We start from the raw sequence: 10,228 nt of genomic DNA on the forward strand, positions 1-10,228 counted from the left end.
TCCCGGAAAGTACCTTGAACAGAGTAAATAAAGCCATACTTTCATAAACTTATAACAGTCACTAGTGAAGTGTAACATAATATGATTACTACATACAGTTTGCTTGCAGATGTACATGCACAATTACTGACCAGTATCACCTGCTTAAAATAAAGAAATAATGGTATTTAAAATCTAACTAAATCAATGATTTCTATCTTAAAAAAATCTGACAAATAGCATATGGTCCCCTTGAAAAAGCTGCTACCAGCACTAGGCATTGGCAGATAGGGCTGGTGACACTATAGCAGGGAAACATACAGCATAGGTTTCCCATGTCAAAATGTCAATCAGCCCTAGCCTGTTCAGTACGGTGGTGCATCGGACCTGTAAACATGCTCTCCCCCCAGGAGAAAACAGCACTGTGCTGAAAGCACTAGTGTTCTTCCCACAACAATGGGGAGGTGGGTGTGCGGGACTGGTGTACTACTGGTCATAGCATTACTAAAGTGTTTGGGTATGCTGGGACCTGCAGTGCACCTGTAAAAACAAAATACAGGAAGATAAACAAACAGGGTCGGATTCATGACCAAATGCGCTTGCACGTAAGTTACATAATTAAAAAGAGCACAGAATATGCATATAGTTCAGATCGTATTTAAATCCAACTGAATCTCAAGATACATTTTGATTTAAATCTGAGTGGAAGTTTTTTATTTAAAAAACTGCCGTACCAGTCATCACTATCAGTCTGCATTTACACCTTCCCTGTACTTGGTGCAAAAGATACGGTTTAAAATAAACATACTTATTTAAAACACAGGACTAGAATCGGTCACATCTGCATTGGAAACACCCAGGGCTACCAAGAGGTGTTCAGGGCCCTGGTACAGCAGCTTCATGAGGCCCCCCCTTATAGTTGAGCATGGCATAAAATTTTGTGGCGCCACAAAAGTGGGAGTAGGTGCCGTCATACAATTTGGGCTGTGAATATGCATCATTGGTATGTGGCTAGCAGCTAAAAAGTGCTAGGCCACCCTCCTACAGAAAAAAAATCTGCATTGTTGTGTATACCATTGTCAGCAGGATATAGTGCCGGCTTGCCAGAGCATGACATATGTCCCAGCACTCCTGACTTTCAGGACATCTAACACTATAGTGTAGTATATAAAGAATGCAGTGTGTACATAAAGAGTTCACATTCTTGGCCTGCACCTTATATTGGGCAGAACACTCACCAAAAATTGGGATTGTCCCACTAGAATTAGAACGTTTCACAGACTGTCCTGCTCTCTCCTACCTGTTCTTGTCACTTTCACCACCTATGGCTGCAGGTTTCTTTAGTTGCGGCTTGTCTGGGTCCTGGAATGTTGTGGGCTCTATTTGGGAAAAAAAATTGGTACATTTCGAAAATTCCAAACAGCGCCGGCATTAAAATCAATAACACCCACAATTAATAATTAGGCCTTCCACCAGCCCCAACATTAAATAATAGTATTCCTCTTTAATAAATAAACCTATTTCAGTCCCTCCAAACAACCCCAGCAATAAATTAATAGTATTTACATTTCATAAATTTATCTATTTCCCGCAATCATCACTGCCATTAAATAATTCATATTCACATTTAATAAAGAGATCTCATTCTCCCCAAACTCACCCTCACATTCAATAGCCCCCAAACCATCCCATCTTAAATTAATAGTCCCCACTATTACATTGCCCCACCATCACCCCACAAACAAAATAGCACCCATTAATTAGCCACCACCTACCTCACACACACTACAATGCCACAAGCCCCCCTGTGCAATCATATACACACACTACCACAAGCCTTCTGTGCCATCACACACACACACACACACACACACACACACACATACACACACCTTACCACAAGCCCCCTGTGCCATCACACACACACACACATTACTGTGCCACTTCAACATCACAACGCTGTGATGATCAGACTGAGCCCCTTCAACATCACATTGTTCCCCTTCATCACAATCACGCTGTGCCCCCTTATGATTACACCGCGCCCTCCATGCTGCTTTTCCCTCCTTCACCTGGCCCCCTTCATCACACTGTGCCATTCTGCTCCCCATTCATCACTCTGTGCCATTCTGCCCCCCCTTCATTACACTGTGCCATGCTGTTTCCCCCCTTCATCACTCTGTGCCATGCTGCCCCCTCTTCTTCATCACTCTGTGCCAAACTGCTTCCCCCCTTCATCACTATGCCATGCTGCTTCCCCGCTTCATCACTCTGTGATATGCTGCTTCCCCCCCCCCATGTCATGTCTGGGCCCAGGTAATTAGTTGCTCCACCCCCCCTCTGTGGTCCTGGGAACACCCTTACTGTACCAGGCCTATGTTAGTCTGCCTCTTGCATCCCCATTCCACCTTTTAAGTCATAGACAGTCATTTCATTTGTGTTCAGACATAAATTCCGGCGCTGAGAAAAACTGAAAACGAGGCTATTAGTCCAAATCCCGCCATCGGATCTCGCGATACTCGGATTCTATAAATTCCCCGCTTGCCGCCGCCATCTTCACTCGGGCATTGATCAGGGAAGAGGGAGGGTATGTTAGTTGGTCCTCTGTCCTGCTCTTTCTCGTGCTGTGCTGTGCTGTGTCCTGCTCAGTCCAGTGGTGCTGTGTCCTGTGCTCTGTCCTGCTGAGTTCAGTGGTGCTGTGTCCTTTGCTCTGTCCTGCTCAGTCCAGTGGTGCTGTGTCCTGTGCTCTGTCCTGCTCAGTCCAGTGGTGCTGTGTCCTGTGCTCTGTCCTGCTGAGTCCAGTGGTGCTTTGTCCAGTGCTCTGTCCTGCTGAGTCCAGTGGTGCTGGGTCCTGTGCTCTGTCCTGCTAAGTCCATTGGTATAAATTTTTTTTATAAAAAAATGATAAAAAAAAATTACAATTTTTTTTTAAACAAAATTATAAAAAAAGTATAAAAAAAATTAGTACTGCAATATCTAACTACTTTCACTGTTCCTGCAGTAAAAAGGAATTTCTACTGCAATATCTAACTACGTTCACTGTTCCTGCAGTATAAAAAAAATACTACTGCAATGTATAACTATGTTCAATGTTCCTGCAGTCCAGAAAAATTAGTACTGCAATATTAAACTACGTTCACTGTTTCTGCAGTCAAGAAAAATTAGTACTGCATTATTTACCTACGTTCACTGTTCCTGCAGTCCAGAAAAATTAGTACTGCAATTTTAAACTACGTTCATTGTTCCTGCAGTCAAGAAAAATTAGTACTGCAATATTAAACTGCGTTCACTGTTCCTGCAGTCAAGAAAAGTTAGTACTGCAATATTTAACTACGTTCACTGTTCCTGCAGTCCAGAAAAATTAGTACTGCAATATTTAACTATGTTCACTGTTCCTGCAGTCCAAAAAAATTAGTACTGCAATATTTAACTATGTTCACTGTTCCTGCAGTCCAGAAAAATTAGTCCTGCAATATTTAACTACGTTTACTGTTCCTGCAGTCCAAAAAAATTAGTACTGCAATATTTAACTACGTTCACTGTTCCTGCAGTACAAAAAAATAGGTACTGCAATCTCAAACTACGTTCACTGTTCCTGCAGTATAAAAAAATTAGTACTGCAATCTCAAACTACATTCACTGTTCCTGCAGTATTAAAAAATAGGTACTGCAATCTCAAACTACGTTCACTGTTCCTGCAGTACAAAAAAATAGGTACTGCAATCTCAAACTACGTTCACTGTTCCTGCAGTACAAAAAAATAGGTACTGCAATCTCAAACTACGTTCACTGTTCCTGCAGTATAAAAGAATTTGTCCTGCAATATATAACTACGTTCACTGTTCCTGCAGTCCAAAAAAATTAGTACTGCAATCTCAAACTACGTTCACTGTTCCTGCAGTACAAAAAAATAGGTACTGCAATCTCAAACTACGTTCACTGTTCCTGCAGTATAAAAAAATTAGTACTGCAATCTCAAACTACATTCACTGTTCCTGCAGTATTAAAAAATAGGTACTGCAATCTCAAACTACGTTCACTGTTCCTGCAGTACAAAAAAATAGGTACTGCAATCTCAAACTACGTTCACTGTTCCTGCAGTACAAAAAAATAGGTACTGCAATCTCAAACTACGTTCACTGTTCCTGCAGTATAAAAGAATTTGTACTGCAATATATAACTACGTTCACTGTTCCTGCAGTCTCAAAAAATTGGTATTGCAATCTAATTACGTTCACTGTTCCTGCAGTCTAAAAAAATATAATATAATATTAATATATATAATATATATATATAATATTAATATTAATAAAAAAATATAATGGAGTACAAAAATTTGGAGCGGTGCAAAGACCTGAAGACCTGAAGAGGACCGTGATATGCCAACAGCTCCTCCTTCATTTTCTTCCACACCTGTGGCTGCGAGGAAACAGCTGAGATTTCATAAACGACCCGCTGGTGGGGATACAGAGAACATCTGGTCCGGACTGAAGGACCTGCCAACCATTGCTGACATGTCTACTGTTGCTGCATTGGATTCTGTCACCATTGAAAAAATGGTGGAGGATTACTTTGCTGACACCATCCAAGTAGACATGTCAGACAGTCCTTACTTTTACTGGCAGCAAAAAAAGGCAGTTTGGAAGCCCCTGTACAAACTGCCTCTATTTTACCTGAGTTGTCCCCCCTCCAGTGTATACTCCGAAAGAGTTTTTAGTGCAGCTGGAACCTGGTCAGTGAGCGGCGAAGGAGGTTGCTTCTGCAAAATGTTGATATGAATATGATGTTCATAAAAATGAATTATCACTTCTTCAATCAAGAACAGCAATGGCCTCCAGAGACTACAGAGGGACCGGTGATTGTGGAGTCCAGCGGGGACGAATTGATAATGTGTGAGGATGAGGAAGTACACACTGAAGGGGGCGAGGAATCAGAGGATGAGGATGAGGACGACATCTTGCCTCAGTAGAGCCAGTTTAGTTTGTACAGGGAGAGAAGAATAGGTTTTTTTGTGTGGGGGCCCAAACAAACCAATCATTTCAGCCACAGTAGTTTGGTAGGCCCTGTCGCTGAAATGATTGGTTTGTTAAAGTGTGCATGTCCTTTTTTCAAAAACTAAAGGGTGGGTGGGAGGGCCCAAGGACAATTCCATCTTGTACCTTTTTTTTTTCTTTGCCAGCTCGTTTTGTGGGGGTCCAAACGAACCAATCATTTCAGCCACAGTTTTGTAGGCCCTGTCGCTGAAATGATTGGTTTGTTAAAGTGCGCATGTCCTATTTCACCAACATAAGGGTGGGTGGGAGGGCCCAAGGACAATTCCATCTTGCACCTCTTGTTTTGGCATTATGTGCTCTTTGGGGCCTAGCTTTTGAAACTGCCTGTCTGCCACTGCAGTGCCACTCCTAGATGGGCCACGTGTTTGTGCCGCCCACTTGTGTCGCTTAGCTTAGACATCCAGCTACCTCGGTGCAACCTTTTGGCCTAAAAACAATATTGTGAGGTGTGAGGTGTTTAGAATAGACTGTAAATGAGTCCAACTGAATGCTATTGAGGTTAATAATAGTGTAGGAGTGAAAAATAAAATAAAATATGGATTTTAGCACTTTTTATGCTTTTTACAAAAAAAATCAGAACCTAAAACCCTAAATCAGAACCAAAACCTTGAGTGGGGTGTTTTGGCAAAACCAATCAGAACCCAAAACCTGAAGCTAATCAGAACCCAAAACCCAAAACCCAAAACACGAAAAGTGGCCGGTGCACACCCCTACTTTCTATCACTATGCCTGCATACATTACAATTTTATTTCTAATCAACCCACATTATACACTGTGAAAATCCATGCTGTAAACTTGAACTCAAGCATATAAGATATAAGAACATTTGTGTTCCGTTGCCTCATTCTTCTTACTGAACTGTTCTCATCGAGCTGTGTTAGTTTATTGTATTTTGTTCACATTCGTGTGCTATGATATGCGATTATATATCCTGCTTATTTTATGTTATTGGTTGTGTGTTACAAGGGTTTATTCTTAAATGTCGCCAGGTCAAAGAGTTAATGAAAGTTAAGACAGGATAAGGGGTCTGGGTAAGCAAGGATAGTAAACTCTATATTATCCACTTCTGTCCTATAGACAACAGGGACATGGCATGATAGTACTCTGGCCCAGACTCCTAGGCACCCTGTCCACAGGGTACCAACAGTAAACAGTCAGCAGAGAGGAGGACACTCCAGGGTTAGCTGGTCATATAACCACCAGTCACCAGCAAGTTACCACCCTAATACACTCCCCCATTACCTTCATGACCATGGGAATAATCAGTGTTATATAAACTGTGTTTTTAGGGGAGTGTGAATGTATCTTGTGTGGTGACTAGGAACTGCACTTCCATCATGTACCTACACTGTGCTTCTACGGAATTACTCTGCCTCTTTTGCCATTTGTTGAATAAATCACTGATTTTTTTAAAACCACCCGGACGAACGGTCCTCACATACACCTTTAAGCAGCTATTCCCCAATTAAACCTACCCTTTCCACCTGCAAATCCACCCCATATATTCACAATATCCCCCCTCCACCACCACCCCTCCATCTCCTACTTGAGCCCTACTGATGCCTTGACCAGATATCATCCCCACTCCTACCCTTCCATTCCTAACTCCATCAATCACACTCTTCCAATTTACTGACCTTATCCACTTCTAAACCTAGCAGAATAGTAAACTCCAGTCTTTACACTATACCTTTAAATCAAAATCTTAAACATATTTTCATGTTCTGTTGGTAACATATTTGAAACCCTGATAGTGCTCACACCAACACCCATGTGTCTATTTCTTGCAACCCCTAGTTCTCAATACCAGGAACAAGAGCCCCCACATCACCCCTTAGCTACCAATTTGCTATAAAAAAAATAGGCAGAGCTGAGCGGTGCATGTGCCTATGCACATACGTCAGACAAGCATCTGTCTCCTCTCTGCTCTTTTTAAAGCAGAGCAGAGGGCAGGGTGATACAGTGGCATCACCAGGCCATTCCCAACTTTGCTATGAGACTCAATGATGTCCAGTTTCACCTCTATATGGGAATCTTTCAGCATGCTCTAGAACAGTGATGGGAAACTTTTTCAGGTGCGGGCCAAATAAAAAAGAAAAACTTTAGGCGGGCCAATATAATTTATTAAAAACTCAAATATCGGAAATATATAATACAAATTTTAGAATGGGACGGGAGGGTGTTATATAGCAGTGTTACATCTATAAGTGCAGCGATCGTACAGACACAGCACTTATTTCAGCAGGTTGTTGCAGATCCGTCTTTCTGGTGATCCACTAACTGACAACACAGCAGCCAATCGAAAATCCGCCTTAGTATATGGCCCAGCCCATCTCTTCTCACATGACTTTCAGCCATTAGGGGGGGCGGGCAGGTGTTTGAGTGATTGACATACAAAGTGTCCCTTTTAGGAAGGAGGATGAAGTGTAATGGAGGAAATAGCTGGGAAGGCATAAAAATTAAGGTTCTGACACACAGGGTCGGCCCTAATAATTTTATGCATATTTTAATACATTTTTTAAAATATTGACGGGCCGAATAGAACTCTAAGTGGGCCGGATCTGGCCGGGGCCGTAGTTTGCCCATCACTGCTCTAGAATGATCAGTCCTTGCCACAATGTATTCCTGTTAACTGACACTGTGACATTTTCAATGTTAACAACTTAAAACCCTATGTACAAACTCCCCATTGATGACATGGTCTTTACCGATAGTGGTAATTGCCTCAGACTTCCTGTATCTAATTAAAGCTGTGCAATATTAACTGAATGACACATATTTCTAATATGTGTTCAGATAAAGGGAATGGAGTTATTACCCAACATTTCACATACTTGAGGAAACTTTATATTAAGGATTTACAGGATGGGTTAAATATTACAAATGTGAGTGATAAGTTTACAAATGTCATTCTATGTTGAACTCTCTACAACAAATAAAACAATGGCACTCTATCCTTTGAAAACAGGGGTCCAGAAGCAGAACAGAAATAGAATACAAGATGTTGAAATTATTTGTACCTTGATCAATAACTGAGTGCAAGCTGAAATTTCCATTTTCATTTAAAGATGTCATTCTAGTGAGTATAGAAAATGTTTTATTCTGATATAACAGATATAGCTACAATAATAATATGTATAAAAATAGCTCTTACATGTTACTAAAACTCTGTACCCAAATAGAACAAGTTTTAATGTAAAAATCAAGCAATCAAGTGCCTGTTCATCGGCTTACCAATTGAGTTAACCTATGGTGTAGGTAGAGGCAATGTGTTGTCAATCCTAATTGACCCATCCTATCTTGCTGAACCTGTGTACATGCAAATATTACTAACAGCTTGTATTTTAGTAATATATGTCATGTCGTTTAATGTTTGGAGAGTCAGGCTGATTGCCAGGGCAGCCAAGAGGAATTCAGGGCTCCGGTACAAAAACTTCAGGGGCCCCCCTTGTAGTTAAGCATGGTAAAAAAAATTGCACTGCTGCGCAAAATTAATAGTGGGTGTGGTCATACAATTAGAGGTATAGCTATGCAGGTATCAAAATCGCTAGGCCTTGAATTCGCCGGAACATGACTCTCCTGCTCTCTCTCCTACCTGCTCTTGTCACTTTCACCACCTGTGGCTGCAGGTTTCTTTAGTTGCGGCGTGTCGGAATCCTGGAATATTGGGGGCCCTATTTGGAAAAAAAATGGGTACATTTAGAAAATTCCCAACAGCCCCGGCGTTAAATCAATACCATCTACGATTAATAATTAGGCCTTCCTCCAGCTCCAACATTAAAATAATAGTATTCCCATTTAAGAAATAAACCTAATTTCCTCCCTACAAACAGTCCCAGCAATAAATTAATAGTATTTACATTTCATAAATATACCTTTTCCTGCAACCATCACTGCCATTAAATAATTCATATTCACATTTAATAAAGAGAACTCATTCTCCCCAAACTCGGCTCTACATTCAATAGCCCCCAAACCACCCCATCTTAAATTAATAGTCCCCACTATTACATTGCCCCACCATCACCACACCAAAAAATAGCACCCATTAATTAGCCACCACCTACCCCACACACTCTACATTCATTGCCAAAAGCTCCCTGTGCCATCACACACACACACACACACACATTACTGTGCCCCTTCATTATCACCATGCTGTGCCTCCTTATGATCACACTCTGCCCCTCCATCAGAGCCACACTATGCCCATGATCACACTGCCCCCTCCATGCTACTTTTCCCCCTTCACCTGGCCTCCCATTCATCACTCTGTGCCATGCTGCTTTTGCTCCCCCTTTCTGCTGGCATCCCTTCATCACCCTGTGTCATGCTGCTTTTGCCCCCTTCACACTCTGCTGTGCTGCTTTTGAACCCCTTCACACTCTGCCATGCTGCTTTTGAACCTCTGCACACTCTGCCATGCTGTTCCTCCCCCTCTTCTTCATCACCACGCTGTGCCTTTCTTTCTCTCCCCTCCCTCAACTTCATCACCACGTTGTGCCTTTCTCCCCCCCCTTTTTCATCACTACACTGTGTCTTTCTCTATCTCCACCCCCCTCTTCTTCATCACCACACTGTGCCTTTCTCTCTCTCCCCCCTCTTCTTCATCACCACACTGTGCCTTTCTCTCTCCCCCCTCTTCATCGCCACACTGTGCGCCTCTCTCTCTCCCCCCCTCTTCTTCATAACCCCATTGTGCCTTTCTCTCTCCCCTCCTCTTCTTCATCAACACACTGTGCCTTTCTCTCCCCCCTTCTTCATCACCACGCTGTGCCTTTCTCTCCCCCCCTTCTTCATCACCACGCTGTGCCTTTCTCCCCCCCTTTTCCTCATCACCACACTGTGCCTTTCTCTCTATACCCTTCTTCTTCATCACCACACTGTGCCTTTCTCTCTCTCCCCCCTCTTCTTCATCACCACACTGTACCTTTCACTCCCTCTCCCTCTCTTCTTCATCACCACACTGTGCCTTTCTCTCTCTCCCCCCCTCTTCTTCATCACCACACTAAGCCTTTCTCTCTCTCCCCCCTCTTCTTCATCACCACACTGTGCCTTTCACTCTCTCTCCCCCTCTTCTTTATCACCACACTGTGCCTTTCTCTCTCTCCCCCCCTCTTCTTCATCATCACCACACTGTGCCTTTCTCTCTCTCCCCCCTCTTCTTCATCATCACCACACTGTGCCTTTCACT

Source organism: Mixophyes fleayi, chromosome 2, assembly GCF_038048845.1.
Source record: "Mixophyes fleayi isolate aMixFle1 chromosome 2, aMixFle1.hap1, whole genome shotgun sequence".
Classification (NCBI taxonomy): Eukaryota; Metazoa; Chordata; class Amphibia; order Anura; family Limnodynastidae; genus Mixophyes; species Mixophyes fleayi.